General features: G+C 36.5%; 1 protein-coding gene and 1 pseudogene across 1 annotated transcript in view; one reads left to right on the top strand and one right to left on the bottom strand.

The window, feature by feature from the left end:
• LOC144455892 (membrane-associated guanylate kinase, WW and PDZ domain-containing protein 2-like) overlaps positions 1-22166 on the top strand; it is a 458301-nt gene that overhangs the window by 398505 nt on the left and 37630 nt on the right. The gene's annotated exons all lie outside the window — the stretch shown is intronic.
• Positions 7408-10509, bottom strand: LOC110206900 (cyclin-dependent kinase 5-like; annotated as a pseudogene).

Here is a 22166-nt window from a genome sequence, read left to right as displayed (position 1 = left end):
TCCATCCCTCCTATCCCTCTCCCCTCCCCAAGACAGCAAGCAACCTGATACAGGTTATACATGTACAATCATATTTAGCATATTTCCACATTAGTCATGTTGTAAAAGAAGAATCAGAAGAAAAGGGAAAAACCATGAAAAGGGAAAAAAAGGTAAAAATAGTATGTTTCGATCTGCATTCAGACCCCACAGTTCTTTTTCTGGATGTAGATAGCATTTTTCATCATGAGTCTTTTGGAATTATCTTGGAGCATTATATTGCTAAAAAGAACTAAGTCTATCAGTTGATCATCACACGACTTTGCTGTTACTGTGTATGATGTACTCCTGATTCTGTTCTCTTCACTCTACATCAATTCATGTAAGTCTTTCCAGGTTTTTCTGAAATCTGCCTGTTCATCATTTCTTATAGCGCGATAGTATTCCATTACATTTACATACCACAACTTGTTCAGCCGTTCTCCAATTGATGTGCATCCCCTCAATTTCCAGTTCTTTGCCACCACAAAAAGAGCAGTTATAAATATTTTTGTACATGTGGGTCCTTTTCCCATTTTTATGGTCTCTTTGGGATACAGATCTAATAGTGCTATGGCTGGATCAAAGGGTATGTACTGTCTTATAGACTTTTGGGCATAGTTCCAAATTGTGGAGCACCACATTTTAACAAAGATATTGATAAACTGCCATACATTCAGAGGAAGACAATCAGGATGATGAAAGGCCATGTTATATGAGGATCTTCCGAGGGAACTAAGAGTGTTTGTTGGAAAGAGAAGATTCCATTGGCGAAAGGGAGGAGGCAAGAGTAGATGATAACTGTGTTACAAATGTGAAGGTTATAGCACAGAATAGACTTATTCTCTCTGCTTGGTCTCAGAGTGCAAAATTGGAAGCAAAGCATTGAAGCTACAAAGAAGCAGACAGGCTTGACAAAAGAAAAAGGTGCCTAGCAAATAGAGCTATACAAATATGTAATGAGCTGCCCTAAGAGCCCTGCCCTTCCTTACAATTCTTAAGTAAAGACTGGATGACCACTGGCAGAGTATGTTTGTGGATGTGATTCTTGTTCATGTATGGGCCAAACTAGATGGCCTCTGAGGTCTTGTCCTACTCTAAGATTCTGTAATTCATGAATTCTGAGTGTTTTTTGTCTCGTTTTTGTTTCTAAAGGGTAAAATCCCTATTATGCATATATGGTAACAGCTGGTATATCCACCATTCTATCAGTGCAGTCAGGGATTCTTAACTTTTTGTGTGTGTCTTGGACCCCCTCTGGCTGTTTGGTGAAGCATAGTTCCACCTTCTCAGAATAATGTTGCTATATAATTGAAAGAAATACTAAATTTTACTTAGGGGTTAGTGCAAATAAAGATTTTTTTTTCTATCCAAGTTGACAAGCCCCCTACTAGATTCTTGGGGATTCTATGAACTCTAAATTAAGAACCTGCAATCTACACCTTCACTTCTCTGAAACATTTATGCACCTATCATGAAATATTAACTGGTTTTGTGACTTTATGCTAAGTACCTTATCACAGGAACATAGGCACATAAAAATGGTGCTAGGCTTGTATAAAGATGATATCCTGAGCCCTTTGAAGTTATTTGCCTAGTAGTGGTGAATATCATTTTTCCCTCTCAGCCTCATTCTTCTAATGACTAATTAGTCACACTGTAAAATGGCTAAGTAGAGTTTGAGGACAAATCGGTGGCCTTGATGGAGAGATTTATCCGAGCGCAAAGCTAACTAGTCCAGATAGGAAATAAAACCAAGATTTTGGCTTTATTATCAATATGCTCTATCCATTTGGTCAAATGTCCAAACCAAACCTTACTTCTATCTCTCACCCATAGTTTTCTCTTTTTTGCATTTGAAAATACTTATGAAAAACCACTTTATGACCACTATGCCTTTAAAATTTATGTAGGTGTGAAAAAAAAATTTAGCTTAGATCTATAGCCATTAATTGATGTGTGTGCCTGTTTTTTTCTCCTGAAATATCCCAAATCACACTCAGACTTGTGTAAATTAGTGATGATTATTTCAGGCCATAGGGAAGCAGTGGAAACAGAGGAACAGGTGTTGAAGATGGACTGAGGAGACCGAACACACCAGATACTAAAAAGGTTTTTGACCATGACAAGTTACAGCTTCCCAGAGCCAGAGTTTCCTGATTTCTAAAAGAGAAATAGTACTATTTACACTGCTGATCCTACTGGGTTTTCATGAAGAAAGTACTTTGCAAAACTTAAAGTTCTGCCTAAATGAGAGTTATTGTTGGTGAGATTATTGCTATCATTTTTAGGCAGTGAACATTTGCTCTTGCTTGAAAGTCTGGGGATTATTGGCCAGTGTCCTATTATCTAAGATATAAGTAATGGTTTTTGTTTGTTTGTTTGTTTTAATTTTTATTTTGTTTTGTTTTGTTTTTGTGAGGTAGTGGGGTGAAGTGACTTGCCCACAGTCACACAGCTAGTAAGTGTCAAGTGTCTGAGGCCAGATTTGAACTCATGTCTTGCTGAATCCAGCACCAGTGTTCTATCCACTGCACCTTTAAGCTGCCACTAGTAATGTGTTTTTACAAGAGAAAGAATGACATAAGTTGTGAGTGGTAGAAAGTACCGGTTTGGCCAGAGCATATTCCCAGGTCTGGTACTTCCTTTCCTTTTTTTTATATATAAATTTATTTATTTTCAGTTTTCAATATTTATTTCCACAAGATTTTGAGTTCCAAATTTTCACCCCATCTCACCCCTCCACCTACCCCAAGATGGCATGCACTCTGAATATCCCTTCCCCTACTCTGTCCTCTCTTCTATCTCCCCCCCCTTCTCTTATACCCCTCCCCATCTATTTTCCTGTAGGGCAGGACAGATTTCTGTACCCCATTTCCTGTATTTCCCGTTTCTCAGTAACATGTGAAAACATTTTTTAAACACATGTTTTTAAAACTTTAGGTTCAAATCTTCTCTCTTTCTCCCTCCCAACCACCCCTGTTGAAAAGTCAAGCAACTCAATATAGGTTATACATGTGCAGTTATGCAAAACACCTCCATAGTAGATATGTTGTGAAAAACTAACTCTATTTCCCTTAATCCTATTCTGCCCTCCCATTTGTTCTATTCTCTCTTTTGACCCTTTTCCCTCCTCAGAAGTATTCACTTCTGATTACCCTCTTTCCCAATCTGCCCTCCTCTCCATTATCCCCCTGCTCTCTTGTCCCTTTTTTCCCCTATTTTCCCGTAGGGTAAGGCAGATTTCCTTACCCAATTGAATGTGTATGTTCTTCCCTCCTTAAGCCAAATCCTATGAGAATAAGATTCACTCATTCCTCTCACCTTCCCCATTTCCCTCCACTAAGAGCATTTTCTTTTCTGTTTTTTTTGTGAGATAATTTATCCCATTCTACCTCTCCCTTTCTTCTTCTCCAGATATAATCCTCTCTCATCCCTTAATTTTATTCTCCAGATATGACCCCTTAATCTTCAACTCACCCTGTGCCATCTATCTATCTATCTATCTATCTATCTATCTATCTATCTATCTATCTATCCATACATTAATTTTTTTCCTCCAACTACCCTAATACTGACAAAGGTCTCATGAGTTATAAATATCATCTTTCCACACAGAAAGGTAAATAGTTCAACCTTAATAAGTCTCTTATGATTTCTTTTTCCTGTTTACCTCTTCATGTTCCGCTTGAGTCTTGTATTTGAAAGTCAAATTTTCTATTCAGCTCTGGTCTTTTCATCAAGAATGCTTGAAAGTCCTCTATTTCACTGAATGACCATTTTTTCCCCTGAAGGATTGTACTCAGTTTTGCTGGGTAGGTGATTCTTGGTTGTAATCCTATCTCCTTTGCCCTCTGGAATATTATATTCCATGCCCTGTGTTCCTTTAATGTAGAAGCTGCTAAATCTTGTGTTATCCTGATTGTGTTTCCACAGTACTTGAATTGTTTCTTTCTGGCAGCTTGTAATATTTTTCCTTGACCTGGGAACTCTGGAATTTGGCTACAATATTCCTAGAGTTTTCCTTTGGGGATCTCTTTCAGGAGGAGATCTGTGGATTCTTTCAATTTCTATTTTGCCCTCTGGTTCTTCTATCAGGGCAGTTTTCCTTGATAATTTCTTGAAAGATGATGTCTAGGCTCTTTTTTTGATCATGGCTTTCAGATAGTCCAATAATTTTTAAATTCTCTCTCCTGGATCTATTTTCTAGGTCAGTTGTTTTCCAATGAGATATTTCACCTTGTTTTCTAATTTTTTATTCTTTTGGATTTGTTTTACAGTGTCTTGATTTCTCATAAAGTCACTAGCTTCCAATTGCTGTATCCTAATTTTTAAGGCAGTATTTTCTTCAGTAATCTTTTGGACTTTCTTTTCCATTGGGCCAATTTTTCTTTTTAGGGCATTCTTCTCCTCATTGGCTTTTTGGACCTCTTTTGCCATTTGGGTTAGGCTATTTTTTAAGGTGTTATTTTCTTCAGTATTTTTTTTGGGTCTCCTTTAGCAAGCTGTTGACTTGTTTTTCATGATTTTCTTGCATCACCCTCATTTCTCTTCCCAGTTTTTCCTCTACTTCTCCTACTTGCTTCTCAAAATCCCTTTTGAGCTCTTCCAAGGCCTGGGACTGATTCATATTTTTCTTGGAGGCTTTGGATGTAGAAGCTCTCTGACTTTGTTGTCTTCTGGTTATATATTTTGATCTTCTTTGTCACCAAAGTAAGATAATATAATCTGACTCTTTTTGTGATGCTTGCTCATGATCCCTGCCAATTATTTGAGTTTTAAACTCTTTGTTAAGGTAAGTATCTGCTTCCAATGTGGAGAATGTACTGTCCCAAGCTCCAGGGGTTTATAAAGCTCTTTTCAAAGATACTTGTAGGGACCCATAAATTTTCAGTTCTTGCAAGGTGGTATGATAAGGGGTGAGGTGTTTACTCCTTTCCTGGCCTGTGCAGTGATCTGTTAGTGACCATAAGCACTTCTTTCTGTCCTGGAACTGTGAAGAAGGTTTCCCATCCACAGCCACTACAAGCCCCACCGTGCCAGCGCTCCTCCTCACCCCAGGACCCCCGTCCAGAACTGTGACCCAGATCCAAGCATAGGCAAAGCAAGAGATTCCTGTCTCATCACCAGGAGAGAGATCCCTGTGATCCCCCTTTGATCAGCCACTGGATTCCCCCTCAGTCTGTGGGCCTGAAAGCTCGGGAAGCAGCTGCCCACCTGTGTTCTCAGGGAATGGAGCTGAGACCCCACCTTCCTCTCTCAGCACTTCAGAAACAGACTTTTCCCACTGACCTTCTAAGTTGTCTTTGGCATGGGTGGATTGAAGAGTCTGGAAACCACTACAGCTGCCTGTGATTCAGTCCTCTGAGGCCTGCCCAGGTTCTGCTGCCTGTGCACCCAAGCCACACTGTGCTCTGCTGACAACCCAGTGCAAATATACCTTTCTGATCAATCATCCTGGTTGTCTTGGGCTGGAAATTTGTTTCACTCTGTCTTTTTTTGGGGTTCTGCTGCCTTAGAATTTGTTTAGAGCCATTTTTATAGGTATTTGGAGGGGTTTGTGGAAGAGCTCTGGCAAGTTGCTGCTTTCACTCTGCCATCTTGACTCTGCCCCCTGCTACTTCCTTTCTGTCTAGACCTTGGGCTAGTTTTTTCACCTCCCTAGCCTTTAGTTACTTCATCCATAAAGTAAAAAAAAAAAAGTTTTCTTTCAGTTCTCAATCTTATGATCTATGATCTAAACGATTTTCATTGAAATGTTCATTTAGAATTTGTCATGTCACACTGAAGGCTTAGTTTTGAGCCAAAATGCATTTTACGCTACAATTTTCTGATCAGCACTGTTCTGCAGTCCTTCTGCAACAACTTTCCCCAGTGGACTACTGACCAGGACCCATTTCAGTTTTGCAGTGATTGAAATATCTCAGGTGGATCTAGACATAGAAAGTTAATCTAAGACCATTGGAAAGTAAAGAAAAAAGAGTAAGAGAATTAGAATTTTAACTGGAATGATGATCAGATTATATTTGACTCAGGGAATAGTTTAAATACTCAAGCGTCAACTTCTTTCTCATTTCAATTTCATCTCCTGCCTGGACCAATTAGTTCCACTTGATCCCACACTATAATATCCACAAGCCCTGCTGTCAGATGTATCTGCTCTTGGGTCTCAACAATGAAGACAGATACCAAGTCCTCCACATATGGTCAATTACAGAAATAGGATAAAACTACTTACCAATAGAAGAGATCGTTTGAGTCATTTTCCAGGAGTGTGAATGGAATCATCTACTTGTTTTTACCATATCTCCTTGGTCACCAGTTGCAGACTTGTGTACAGAAATTAGAAAGATGGTTGATAGCCCTACAGTGATTTTCTTTATACATAACTTAATGTCAGTCTTCCTTTTTTCCTTCCTTATTCTCCTTCTCCCTTCTCTTCCCTTCCCTTCTCTTTCTTACCCAGCCTTGATCACTGAATGGGCACAGCTCAGTCAAATTGAGACCTATTAAAGACCTTAGCTTATAAAGGCCAAGGTCTTTCACTGCATCCTGGGCATGTCCAGTTATCCTGATCTACATCTTGCCATTGGACCCATATGACTATAGAGGAGAAAGTGAGGCTGGTAACTTTGCACAGCCCTCCCTCAGTTAAATTCAATTCACTTGCATATCATGGCATCACCTCCCTGATGTCATCATCCTCTTCAAGAATGAAAGACAAGTAACAAACAACAATGGCAGTCTATGGGAATATAGCCTGACATGATAAACTAACCATCTGGCTCATTACTGAATAAGATTCTGTATGACAATAACTAGGTGGAGATTATTAAAAGTCATATTATAGGCAATGTGGCATAATGGAAAAGCACAGCACTGGGGAGACTTGGATTGTCTTTCTGGGGATGGCACAAAATAGCTCTCTAACCTTGATTAATTTTTTTTTCTTGTGGGAAAAAAGACAATTTATGAAATTAAATAAAGTGCATACACAAGGGGGAGTAGCACAGGAAGTGGGGGGACAGGGGCTTTGGCTGGCATCCATCCTTCACACCCCTGACCCCACCAAGGCTGACCCCAAACATCTGGCCCAAGTAGCAGAGCTTAAGTGCATAGCACCATCCCCACCCCTACCCCTTTTCCAGTGGGGTGGAGGAGACTGGGGAAGGGCCAGGGGAGAAGAGAGGACAAAGGAGCCTCAAAACCCTTAGCTTCCAGGGTCTATTCCTCCTGCCTCAACACATGAGGTCCCTGGGTAGGTAGGGAACAGGATGGGCCAGCAAGGAAAGAATGGGTTGAGCAGCTCCCAATCTGAGGGCCAAGAGGAGAGGTCAAGGGTAGTGGGCTTGGTTCTCTGGACAAGGAAAGGGAAAAGGAGACCCCTGGCTAAGGAGGGCAGAATTCAGAGAAGTAGGGATGCTGCAAAGCTTCTTCTGCTGAGATGTGCTGAACCGGGTTACACCTGAGCAGATTCTGCAATAGGTCCCCTGTGGCATTAGCTTGGGTACGACATTGACAAGTGACGTTGTTGCTGTATACATAGGGTAAGGCTTATAATCTGGAAGCTTGGTCATGGCAGGCCACTGTTCCTCGGTTGGCGTCCCCAGCAGCCTAAAGATCCTCTTCAGTTGATCATCTACATCATTCCCAGAGAAGAGGGGCCGTCCCGCATTGGCCAGCTCTGCAAAGATACAACCAGCTGACCACATGTCGATGGATGTGGAGTATAGTTTGGCCCCAAACAGGACATCTGGTGGGCAGTACCACAAAGTGACCACCCAGTTAATTAGAAGGTTCTGGGGCTTCAGATCCTGGTGCAGAACATTACTGCTGTGGCAGAATCCAAGGCCTTTTAGGAGTTGGAAAAGGAATGACTTCACAGTCTCAGGGTCCAGGTCTCCATTACAACTGTCCAAATATTTGTTCAGATCTTGGTCACAGAACTCAAAAACCAGGGTCAGTTTCTTGTCACTGTGCAAAACATCATGAAGCCTGACAATGTTCTTATGCTTCAGCTCCTTCAGTAGGCAAATCTTTCTCAGGGCGGAGCTTGGTACCGCTCATCATCATCGTCCAAGCTAACTCGTTTCAGTACCACAATCTCTTGGGTCTCTCTGTTCTTGGCCTTGAACACTGCTCCATAGGTGCCTGGGGTGGAGGAGGGATCAAAGCTACTTTCCACCTCTTCCTCCTCCTCTTCCCCTCCCCACCCCTCCCAGGAGTTAGGGGTAGGTCGGGTTTTTTTGGAGGGGAGGAGGAGGGAGGGAGCCTTGATTATTTCTTTTAACACCTCTGAACCTCCGTTCCCTGATCTGTAAAATTAGGGTATTAGAGTCAATAGCTTCTAGGCAATTAGGTGGCACATTGGATAGATCTCTGTGCTTGGAGTAAGGAAGACTCATCTTCCTGAGTTCAAATCCAGCTTCAGACACTTACTAGCTGTGTGACCCTTGGCAAATCACTTAACTCTGTTTGCTTCAATTTCCTCATCTGTAAAATGACCTGGGGAAAGGAATGGCAACCCACTCTACTGTCTTTGCCAAGAAAACCCCAAAATGATATCACAAGGAGTTGAACACAAATATAATGATTGAACAACAACAGCCTCTAATGTTCGGTCTAACTCTACAATTTGATTCAATATTCAAGCTTGTGGTTGAGTTAGTCATATAATAGCAAGAAACAAATCAGTAGAGAATTCTTGTGCAAAGATTTTCTATAATAAGTTGGAAAAACAGCTACACTGTGCAGACTAGGAAGAATTCTCTACTTGAATTTATTGCTTTTTTATTATATCACTTAAATCATTCCTTCCTCCTAGTACCCCAAAGAGCAGATGTTTTTATATCAAGGTAAAGAATGATTTATTACTATATCTCAGTAACTTTATTTATTTTTAAATCTATCCCACTCTTCTTGCTTGAACCTTCTTTGAGGATATTTAAAGGTACTTATTTTTTTTCTTCAAGGACAAAATACATTAACTGAATTAAATTCAAAACAAAGAAAATCAAGTTAGCCATGGATCAATATGAACAGCATTAATTAAATATAATCAATGGCTAAATGTAAATTTTCTATTTTATGCTTCGTTTTTAAAATTTAGTTTTTATGGAAGTATGGATTGAAAAGGAAGAATTTTTGTTGCTGACAGAAAATTTACCATTAGGCTTTGAATATTAAGAATTTGCATGTCTGGATATTAAAAAAAACAATCAAAGGCAATTGTTAGGGAAAATGGAATAACATGGGTGGCTGTATGTTGGCTGATGCTAATTTTCAAATGAAAGTCTTTCAGTGGGGTTATTTTGGAAATATCTTCCAAAAGATCAACTCAACTTTAATGAGAAGTTTCAAAGTACTGACATCTTCTTTTTCATCATTCTATTTACATATGTACTTCTTCTATACAGCAATACATTTAAATAAACTGTTTTAGCAACCATTTGAGGCACAAAATACTGACTTGTCCATTATCTTTTCTTCTGCCATACATGTATCACATGCAAACATACAGAAACACACAGTGGACATATGAGCAAATACCCTAAAATATTTTATACCAATTTCTATGCTTGCCTAGGAGGCCCATATCTGGAATGTATTTCCTTTGAACTTCTATCTTGAATCTCTCTTTTCCTTCATGTGTCAGTTCTTATATATAATCTTTCCTGAGCCCAACACCCAAGCCCAACACACACTAGTTAATGGTTCTCTGTAACTTTTGAAATCATATTCCACAAAATATTTTTATTTATGTGTTCACTTATTATATATTCCCAGAAAAATAGGAACCCCTTGAGAACAAAGAGTGTTTCATTTTTGTATTTCCATCTCTAATGCCAAGCACAGAGCTTTTCATGCGCTTATTCAATATTTGTTGAATTGGATTTGATTGAATTGAATTGAGTTGGAACAAATTTAATTTTATTGAATTTAATTGGCAATACATTAACCATTTGTGATAAATTGAAAATATGCTATGAAAACAAGAAAGTGAAAGATGACATGTATTGGAACAATCTACTAAAAGAGACGTTAGTGTGGCTTTTGTAAAACTTATCATACCATTCAAAAAGCCTTTCTTCATCCATGGTAAAATTTCCCTTTGACTGGTTATGTTGTTTTAGGCACTTTCAGTCATGTCAGACTCTTTATGACCCCATTTGGGTTTTTTTTTAGCAAAGATACTGATGTGTTTTGCCATTTACTTTTCCAGCTCATTTTACAGATGAGGAAACTAAGGCAAACAGGGTTAAGTGACTTGCCTAGGGTCATGTAGCTAGTAAGTGTATGAGGCCAGAGGTAAATTCAGGTCTTCCTGAATCCAGGTCAGGCACTCTATCCAGTGTGCCACCTACCTGCCCCTTGACAAGTTTTTAGTATAGTCCAGTTGGAATCCAGAAGATTCAGAAGTCTGATGACACATTTGTGGCAAAGATAATCTTTGGAAAAGCAGAAAATGACAACAAAGTAAGCAGGTCTCATGACTGCCTCTTTTCTTCCATAAAAATGTACAAAATGAGACTCTGGATAGATGCATTTTCCTAGTGTGTCCCATTGAAATTGAATGCTGTTTTTCCAAATTGCTTTTAACTTTTAGATTCAGACTTCATAGAATGATCCACCTTGAGCTTTTCAGTTGGAATTTATCAGTCAATATTAGGAATGCATACTTAAGCATTTAGCTTTCTATGGCAAGAAAAGAAAGTAGCTGAGTCCTAATTGACCTTCACAGCCTATTCCCCTTCTTCCAGATGCTGATGAATAGTGCTTGAATATATGTACATATCTTTATTGCAATACATATTAACTCTACAATAAAGCTAAATAAATTTTCTTATCACACCATATATAATTTGCTGAGCATCTGTCACTTAAAAACAGGTAGAGAGTATTGAAAAGAAAGTAAGATCAGAAATTAGAGAGAATAAGGCAAGTACTAGAGCCAGAGATAAGTATATAACTCATCAAAAGGTCTTTGAGGTGTCTGCAAGGACATTTTATCGTGTGACTATATGTCATAATGAAAAAAAATCACTATTTCAATCAAACGGAGGCTGTCAGATTATGGTGTGCTTAGTGGGTCCAATGTTTCTGGGTTTCCTCTGAGAGAACTATGGGGATTGGCTGAACCAAACTGACTCCATCTCGTGACTCAGTTCTGGAGCTGGTTCAGTTCTCTTTCTATTCAACCATGGATCTAGTTCAATTTCTGTATTGTGAGAAAGCTTTACTCAATTACGAGAATTGTTAGAAAACATTATCACATTGTTTAAATGTAGCCAATTGGCTGGGAAGTTGGACTACCTACTACATGCTTAGACGCCTTTAACTAAGGACCTAGGTTATGCTGACTAGAAACCCAGTCACATCCAAAGACTTATACAAGAGTTTTCTCAATTACACATCTCAAGCAACCCACATGTCTTATCTAAAAACTGGCCTCGTACTAGTCAGTCGGTTATTGTTTACATGACCCTTTGATTGAGTGGAGATACTTGAGGGGAGTGGGATAATTCTTTTTTTCTGATTTCAGGGAATTGCACCTGTTCACACTTTCAGTCCCAACTCAGAAAGTCCCTAATCTTTTTTTCTAGTTAGAAACCAGATTGCCTAATTTTGTATCCTGGTTAATTGTTTTCTCTTAGCTAATTTGTTTTATTTTGATTAATTCTTTTTGATGCATAAAAATCTGTCTCCCTTGCATTCAGGGGAGACAGTGCCAAAGCTAAGGAGGCCTGGTCTCAATTTGTTATGCAATTAGCATACATTGCTTAATAAACCAATATGCTCAGAAGCTCAAATCTTTGTTTTTCCCAGTTATTTCAGATTTTACCTACCACATCTCTCAGCTTCCACTCACCTAAATAACTGGTCATACAGAATATACTAGGCATTTTATTGCAGTCTGATAGACAATGTTGAGACAGACAAGTACACTGTCCACTTTGTTTTTCTGTGAAAATGGCTAGAAATAGTATGTGATCCTGTAGCATGGATTTCATGTTATATGGCAAGAGTCACTGAATTGTGAGCTTTTAAAAGACTTTATCTTCTTCACACTTTATAACTTTCTAAGTCTTCTTTATTGCATCCATCTTCCACCTTCAATACTTTCCTTCCTCCTACATTCTTTGGATGTTTGCTTAACACCCTGATAAATGTCCTGAAATCTCCATCATTGAAGCCAGCATTCTCATTGCCCCTACATTACCTCTTCCCTACTCAGGGACTTAAAACTTCTATCTGCCCTGACATGCCATTATCCTTTAACCCCCTCACCTCCAGTTAAAAATGCTTTTAGGTCCAATATTCCATTTGTTTTAGGCCTTGACACCTTCTAAAGTGTCCAAATTGATCATCAACTAATCTGCTATATTATTACACGTTAACTTAAGTGCCAGGGTGTGGGATAGTGAGTCAATGTTTGGGTTTCCATTAGAAGGTTCTAAAAGTGTCAGGAAAGAGATTTACTGAAAGATGAAGCATATGCAGAATTAATTCAATTCAGTTCAGTTCAACCAGCATTTATTACCTACTATGTGTAAGGCACTATTAGACGCAAGTAATATAAAGGAAAAATAAAGGAAAAAGTCTCTCCTTAAGAAGTTTATAACGTAATAGGGAAAAATAGAAAATACATACATGCACTCATTTATTGTTCATTAATAACATAACCCCACAGATCACAGCATGCCAGGCCCTCCTGTCCTCCAATATCTTCTGAAGTCTGTCTAAGTTCTTGTTTGTTGCTTCCATAAAACTATCTATCCATCTCATCATCTGCTGTCCCCTTCTTCTGCTTTCAATCTGTCCCAATATCAGAGGCTTTTCCAATAAGTCCTGTATGTCATTATGTGGCCAAAGTATTTAAACTTCAGCTTCAGTATTTGTCCTTCCAATGAATAGTCAGAGTTAATTTTTTTAAGCATTTGTTGATTTAATTTCCTTGCTGTACAAGGAATTCTTAAAAGTCTTCTCCAGCCAATTTGAAAGCATCAATTCTTCCAACTCAGCTTTTCATACATACATACACACAAGTACATATGTATGTATACATATATATATATATATGAATACATATATTACCTATATATAGGTATTTGTATGTATATATACATATATAGGCAGACAGACATATACATATACACTACTAGTATATGCATTGGCTATTGATATACACACATGTATACACATATGTATATACATATATACATGTGTCTCTATATAACATATAAACATGTACAGATACACATAGATTCAGAGTAAAGAAATAAGCATTAAGGAAATTTTTGTAGAAAGAACACAGAAAACCGGGGCAAGTAAGGAAATGATACCTAATGGAGGGAGAACTTCAGCTGAGCTAGAATGGCTCTAGTGATTCCAAGATGCATACGTGGAGAAGTATGCATTCTGGGCATTGTGGGACAGCAGGTGCAAGGGCATGAAGCTAGAAGATGGAATGTTGTATATAAACAAGAGCAAGTAACCCAATTTGACTTAAACATAAAGTGAATAATAGAGAGTAACATGAAATCTTTCTAGAAAGAAAGATTTGAGCAGATTATGGAGGGCTTTAAATGTTAAACAGGAGAGACTGCATTTTATCTTAGTGGCAATGACAACACTAAAACACTTTGAGCAATGAAATTGTCATACCTGTGCTACAGAAATGACAGTTTGGTAAGTGTCTGGAAGAGCGTGGTTTAGAGAGAGGAGAGATGGAAGGGAAGGAGACCAATTCAGAAGCTATTGTGATGGTTGTGGAAATAGTACTAATTGGTTTTGAGGTCAGAAGAAATGTATGGTCAAAGGCCTGTTCTGCCACCACTCACATGATTAGTGATTTCTGGAAAGTCACCTAATCTTTCTGAACTCATCCCAGTTTCTTCATCTGTAGAATTGGTATATCTTTATTTGTATTATATACCTTACTTGTTTTGAGAACAAATGATATAATGCAGGAAAAATTCTCTATAAATTGTAAACTGTAAAACTGTCGTGTGCCATCACCTCTCAAATTACTAACCATCTACTATTTCTCCCCCATTAGAATACAAGTTCCTTGAAGGAAACAAATTTTTTCTGCTTTGTTTAGTATTCCAGACACTTATTGACTAGCTGAATTATTACCTTGCCAGTGACTTTATCACTTTCATTGCTATTCCTGCTTTGGCTATAGTTGGATATTATACTTCATGGCATCTTGAAAAAGAATAATACCAGAAATTAGAGGATCTGAATCTTAGTTCTGGCTGTGTCATTTGTTAGCTATATGACTTTGGGCAAGATACTTGACTTCTTAGTCCCATCATATATATAAGGTGAGATTAATGATAATAACAAATAATAATAATAACAACAGTTCACCACACAGAGTTGTTAGGAACATCATATGAGATACTCTATATTAGAGGGCATTGTATAACTCTAATGTACTACACAAATATAAGATCATATTAGTAAGAGCAGTTATAATAATAGCAAGAATTTTATACTACTTTAAAGTTTACACTGTGCTTTATAAATATCTTATTCTGTCCTTACAACAACTCTGAAAGCTAGGTGCCATTATTTCCCCTATTTTATAGATGAGGAAACTGAGATAGCTAGAGATCAAGTGACTTGTCAAGGGTTACTCAGCTAGAAAGTATCTGAGGCTTTATTCACACCTAGGTGTCCCTACTTCTAGGTCTAGTGATTTATTCGCTGCCTACAATATAATAACCACATTATTTTAAAAACCTACACATCTCTTTTGGTTGTTCTTTATTTTTTTTAAAGGATACCCACTTCAACTTTGTATTTTGGTCTTATTTTCCCCTTCCTAGCAAGAGATGTTTTCTTCCACAAGGGACCATCATTAAAATCTCTTCAGAATGAAGAAAGATCCATTGATTTTTTTTTTCCTCTAGCTTTTTAGGCTTTCTACATTTCTTTTTCTAGTGGTCATGTTCTAAAAACACTTCAATAAATTACAACATTGAATGTGTAACATAGGTCTGACCTGTGCCATACATGAAATATTGATGGCCAATATAGGTACTAGTGAACATAAGTAGCCTTTTAAATTTTTAACTACAGTTAGATTTACAAATCAGAGTACAGTAGGTGCATTCTGCTGTTTTGGCAAGATTGTTATCTCTGCTCTTTAATTTTTGAATCTGGATGATCTTGTTAAAGTACATATAGTAAGGCAAAAATTTTATACCTGTTAGACTGTAAACTCCCTAAAGACAGAAACATTGTTTTCACTACATTTTTTTACCTCTCCATATTCTTTGTCTCATAAATGCTTCATAGTTTTTGTTGAATTTAATTAATTTGCTATTTAAAAAAAAGTTTCATTTACAAAGTTTTCCTGAGGGAAGGTCCAGTAGTTGCATATAGTTGTTATACGTTCTCACTGAGCTTGGGCTGGGTGTGCAGACACACCTAGAGAATCATCTTCATTGACTGTTCACCTGAGGAGAAAAGGGCCAAATGGAATTCCTGATGATTTGTCCAGTGTCACACATCTAGTATGTCAGTAGAAAGGATTGAACCTGGGTCTTCTTTATTTCAGGATTGGCTTTCTAGCCACTACATCTTGCTAACATTTTCAAGAGAGGTTCTATTCATGATAATGATAGTATAAGTGATAATAGGTAGATTGATAGATAAAAATGATATATACCTATACCCATATATGTTTAATTATAATTATTTAAAGTTGACAGTAACTTTGACAGTAAGGTTTGAAGAATAGGTTATTTTGTTTTTATTTTTATAATGTGCTGTACAACTTTATGTTAAATAAAAATACATTTTCATTCCTTCCATGTCATTAGTAAAATCTTACTGACTTTAATTGAATCTCTGATGATTAAGGATATTACAGTGTCTTGATTTTATCATTCTGAATATCATAGATCATTTGTATATTATGATATATATCAGTGGTGTTACTGTGGATGTAAAGATATAGATGTAGGATATATACAGAATTGAACTGTATCTGTGCTTACCCAAAGATATTTCCTAGTTTGCCTATTTTTGAAAGCCGCTCTTCAATCTGATTTTCTTTGTATCTTCCTTTAAAAGTTTTAAAAGTACAGTATAGAAAAATGCTTAATTAATGTTCCTAATTAATATTGTTCCAACCTACATTGCTCTAGTTGATAGCTAAGTGTATTGTAGTCAACAGAAAGATGTTTTTCAGATTATGAAGTTTTGACAAATGCTGGTTGCTTGAGCTAAAGCAATTCCCTTAATCTTAGACAGTTGTTTAAGGCTACAAATTACACAGAATGTACTAATAGGAAGTTTAATCACTATTACAATGCAATCACTCATCCAATTTCTTCACTCCCAAGCTCCAACTATTCTAAGTAATTGTTTTTAAAATAATAAACCCAAATGATGAAGTATGAATTATGGTTCTCTAATAATTTGGATTTCAGTTTATAAATGGGAAGATTGAGTACTGAACTCTAAATCAATACCTTCAGTAAGTTTTGTGAAATCAAATAATATGTTTGATTTCATGTCATTTACACAAACTTTCTCAAATGTATTAAGACTACAGTACTGGCTTTGATTGAATCTTTATTGTTGAAGGATATTACAATGCCACAAGTTTATCATTCTGAATATCATAGTTCATTTGTATATTATGACTAGCTGATTATACATTCTATTGCTTAATTTAAAAATATTTTATTCTGAACTTAAGAAATAAAATAAGCATTTACATAATGTAATAGAATAGGAAAAACAGCCATTGCACATGAAACTACAGATCTATTATATACAACTTGCTATTCTTTTTAAATATTTAATAAAGTTATCATGTAACTTTCTTTTACTTTCCTCCCCCTCATCCTAAAGATGGCTACCATCAGACACAGCTATATGGATATATACATACACACACATACATATACATACATATGTACACACATATACATGTAAAATCATTCCATAGCTACTTCTAATTATAAGTTCTTTCTCTGGATGCAGATAGTGTCTTCCTTGATAGTTAATTTGTAGTTTGTTAATTAATTTGTCATTAGAGTATTTATAATAGTCAAAATTACTTAGTTGTACAAAGTTGTTATTAAAACAATATTGCTGTTTGCATAAGACATTCTCTTGGTTCTGCTCATTTTGCTCTTCATTGTTTTATGCAAGTCTATCCATGTTTTTCTAAGATCATAAAGTTCATCTTCTCTTACAACAAAGTAATATTCCATCATGATCATATACCATCCTCAAAGTCAATGTTACTATTTTTCACAAGGTTATTTGTTTGAGAAGAAAAATCCTGGCACTTTGTACTGGATCCATTACTGACACTTATTTGTCACTTGACCTGAATGAGGACACTTACTTTTTGTATATATGATTCTCCCAAGTATTATGTGAAATATTTTGTCCAAGTTTGCACATGCATTTCAAAAGTTTGCTAAGTGCTCTATTATATCAAATACCATTTCTTATTCCTTCAAAATTTTTCATTCTTATTAATGCAATTAAACTTAAATTCTGGGAAAAAAAATCCCTAACAACTCCCTTACTTAGAACTGGAATGTTCTTCACCAGTGAAGTCACTCTGCTAGTTTTACTGTATTTTTCTACTCAGAACTAAGTAACCTGATAGAAAAAGCTTAATTGAAGAATTCTTAGACTGGGGACAAGTCATTTAGCCATTTAGTGATAATTGCTACTTTTCCTGTGACCATCTCTGAATACCCTGTGGTATCAAATGTGAAAGATGAAAAAGTATTTTAGGAAGGGCATGCTAGCCATCTTTCTCTTCTTACAATCATACACAGTATTCCTGTGGGGATAAGGTGACTCTACATAATCCTCTAATATCTTTGGTAGAAAGAATAAAGATTTGCATAAATAATTGAGCCAGGGAAACATTCATTCCTTCAGAAAGTTACAAATTGTTTAGGAAATTAATTTTTTCAGTATTTCTTTTAGCTTATGGGTTGCCCTAGCAATCACATTTTCTAGGAAATGAGAAATGACAGGGGAGTTTCTAACTTATTTGCCTATGCTGCAATACACATTATGTCCCCATAATCATTGAAGCTGAACCTTGGTTTTGATAACACTGAGTATATATAGGTCCATTTTCACCTATTCTTATGAATAATTTGTCTTCCTTTTATCATAGAGGTTTCTCTATTTAATATATTCCTTATCATGATGAAAATTACATGTTACCCATTTTCATGCAGTCCAAGTGAATATTTCATTAACAAGATGTCATAAATGTGTATATATGTAGATATGAACACCATATATGTGTACACAAATGCATGTATACACTTATAAACATGTGTACACGTATTATATATACAATCATATATTTAGGATATCTTATTCATATAAATGAAAATACAAGGTATATTTAAAATGCCTTATACTTTTATATATAATTTAATATATATATATATACACACACATACACATATGCAAACATGTGTATATACATAGAGACATGCATATGTGTATACATATAGACAAACATATGTGTTTACCTACATTAATATCTACACATAATATGTAATATATGTGTGTACGTGTATATTTATACTTAGATAGATAGATATCCCATATAAGTGAAGCAGCTTTACATCCAGGAAGAACTAATTTCAACTCCTTCCTCTTACACATAATTGTTGTGTGATCCCAATAAGTCATTTAACTTAAACTAGAGTATTCAGTGCTCAAGGCCAATGGAGTCAAACTCAAATAGAAATGGATCCCTGCAGGCCCATATTGACTGATAAAATCACAAATTGACATTATCTATTTTAATTATATTTTATTTATTTTATTAAACATTTCCCAATTGCATTTTAATCTGGTTCCAGCTTTACTTGGGAGTTTTGCTAGCCATATGCAACTGATACTTCTGCTTTAGGCAACTCTCTAAGATTATAAACTATAGAAAAGGTGCCAATTTTCATGGCAGAGGTAATAAGCTCTCTTAGAAATTCTCTATAGAAATGAAATAACAGGTACAGTCCCTACCCTTCTTCTATCAGGTAAGAAGTTGGATGCAGATTACTATAATTACATTTCTTAAAGCAAGATATTTTTTCATAGTTATATACACATGGCACATCTGTGTTGTAGCTGAATTAGCTCTGGGTGGGGGATTGAGAAGGGAGAGGCAGAGAGAGACAGATAGAGATACAGAGAGAGATGGAAGTGTTAAGGGGAGAGAGGGGGAGGGAAAGTAAGAGGGAGAGAGATTACAATTTACCAATAATTTTGTCATATCAGCTAATTTGTTAAACATATGAAAAACTGGAAGAACTAGCTAATACCTTAATTAAAGAATCATGATGTAAACATGTCAGAGAACTCAAATGATGGGCTAATATAAAGATAAAATGTAATAGGATAACTGCAAAGTGTTATAACTGGATTCCCATAGCTATTCCATAATTGCAGCATGGTAGATAGTTCTTATGAAAAAAAATTTGGAAAATTTTATATATATTGAGCTCTGTAGGAGGTAGTAAGGCTGTATTGCAGTTAGAAAAACTCCATTCATTTTGGGTTGTGTGGCATCATAATAAACAGATGGAATAATGTCTCCTCCCACTGTATACCACCATCATACTCAAAATGAAAATACTGTTTTCATTTCTGAATGCTACATTTTAGGAACTACATTAACAAACTGGAGTGATCAGTGAGGTTAATTGATTTAAAACTAAGTTATGGCAAAATCAGTTGAAGGAAGTGAAGATGTTTAGAGAATACTTTAGTGGGAAATAATACAATAACAGTCTTAAAACATTAGATGGATTATTATGGGGGAAAGGAAATAATCTTCTGTAGGTCCCACAAGTTTTTAACCCTTCTTTTGTCATAGACATAGGCAGCTTGTGTGGCCTGTAGACTCTTTCTCAGAATAATTTTTCTAAACATCTGAAGGAAATGTTAAGTTTCCTTTTAAAAGTCAGTGAAAATAAATATGTCATTTTCCCCATCCAAATTCACCGACATCCTAAAAAAACACATCTATGGATTCCTAAGGTGTCCATGTACCCAAGCTTAAAAATCTTTGTCTTAAATGGACAGATGGATCAGTTATAGGTTTCATTTTGACATAGAGAAAAAATATTTTCTAATGTTCATAGCTATCAAAAAATGAAAATGAGCTGACTCAGAGTATGGTCATTTACCTATGATTAAACGTTTTCAAATACAGGTTTGATAGCCGCTTGTTAGTAATATTATAGCCACAATAACAACAACAACAACAATACACATTTATATGGTGTTTTAGGTAAAAGTCATGATTTAGGTACCTAACTGATTAGGAGTCCTTTGAGGTCCCTTATAACTGTAAGATTTCATGAATCAAGTCTAAAGAATACAAACAATTAAGAAGGTGTTAGAGTTTTAATTCCGATTTCATTTGCAGCTGAATGTTTATTGAAACACACCTGCAAGAGACTGAAAAGAAAGTAAGTTACAGAGAGAAAAGACAGTAATTGTGGGAGAGAGCCAACCAAAATGATCAAGACTAGTCATAAAATGTTAGCCAAATCTATGTGATAGTACAAGGATTTATCATTTTCTCAAGGTCTCCAAATACGCATATTAGGAAAAATCATACAATCTCATTCTTACGGGCACATGGGTAGAGATTGTCCAAGATGATTCCTTAAATGTAATGTAGTTTTTGAATCCATGCTCATCCAACTATTTTGACCCCAAGAACTAGGTAACAGGCATATTCCAACTCTGTTTCCCATAGCACAAATTTTATAGTAATGCATTTGGATGCCAGTCAGTGATTTTGTAGCAATTAGAAAATTAGATTTAAAAAAAAAAAGAATTGGTTTTGTATAATGTGAAAGGACACTTACCTAGGGACCAGACACTCAGAGTTAGATAACCAAGTCTCTCATTGATTAGTTGTGTGGCCTTGGGAAAAACTCTTTTAGGCTTTTTGTTCTTGTTCCTCTTTTCTTCTTCTTCCTCCTCCCCCTCCTTTTTCACTGTCACTGTTGTTGATGGACTACCCCGGTGATTTCATCTTTGTAAGGGAACTTCCATAGAGAACCTTTCTTCTCTGATACACGTCGGCCAGCATGTGCTTTGCAGCTAATTCTTAGTTAGTCTTCTCACAGTACTCTCATCTCCTCTCCTCTCCCCACATGGGGTATCATGCCCTTACCTGAGGGTGTTCTGCCCAAAGGAAGGTAACTTTTGATGGCTGAAACCTACCTACTTCTCTTGGGGTGTACTGCAAGATTTCTTTCTTAAAGAAAATGCCTTAAACCCAATTCACTCTGGCTTTCATTGATTAGACACAGTAGGTAGGTCCCTGCCCAAGCACTACTAAATGGTTACCTTTTGGGCCCTCCAGGCTCAGAGTGAATGTAAATAATAATTGTTTATCTTTTGGCCAATGACCCTGAGGGTCTTCCCCTTCCAGTTTGATTTTCTTTTTTATTACAGGGGCCACCCCTGGACTCACTTCTTAAACAGGCCTATTCACTGAATTCATTGAAAGTGAGAACTCAGAAAGACCTTAGCTTAAAAAGGCCAAGATCTCCCACTGCATCCTGGGCCATATTCAGTTGTCCTGATCTGTATCTGTCCACTGGACCCAGATGGCCCTGGAGGAGAATGTGAGACTGGTGACTTTGCACAGCCCTCCCTCACTCAAATCCAATTCATTTGCAACTCATATCATCATCTTCATGATGTCATGGTCCGCTTTGAGAATGAAGGACAAACCAAAATCACACAACCACAACAGAGAAGTTAAGTGACTTACTAACATGGCTGTTTTCCTCTTGTGTTTCCCACAGAATGAGATGGTTGAATTAGATCAGCATTAGCCTATTTCCATTTTTGTAAAGCTATAAATCTTAAGAAGTTTTTATGTGTGTCATGGTCCCCTTTGATAGTGGTGAAACTGGTGACCTTTTCAGAATAATATTTTGTAGAATTTTAAAAAAGACAATATTTCATATTTATTAGAATATATTTATTTAAAGTTTACAAACTATAGGTTAAGGACTCCAGGAGATGATATCTAAGGTGGTTTATAGTTCTAACTATATACAATCCAAATAAGATGTTCTTCTTAACAGTCAAGGAATTCTTTCTATCCA

This window comes from Phascolarctos cinereus, unplaced genomic scaffold (assembly GCF_003287225.1).
Source record: "Phascolarctos cinereus isolate Bilbo 61053 unplaced genomic scaffold, phaCin_HiC Scaffold_1;HRSCAF=81, whole genome shotgun sequence".
Taxonomy (NCBI): Eukaryota; Metazoa; Chordata; class Mammalia; order Diprotodontia; family Phascolarctidae; genus Phascolarctos; species Phascolarctos cinereus.
Note: the sequence above shows the minus strand (reverse complement) of the source record. Positions and strands in the feature narration are given on the sequence as shown.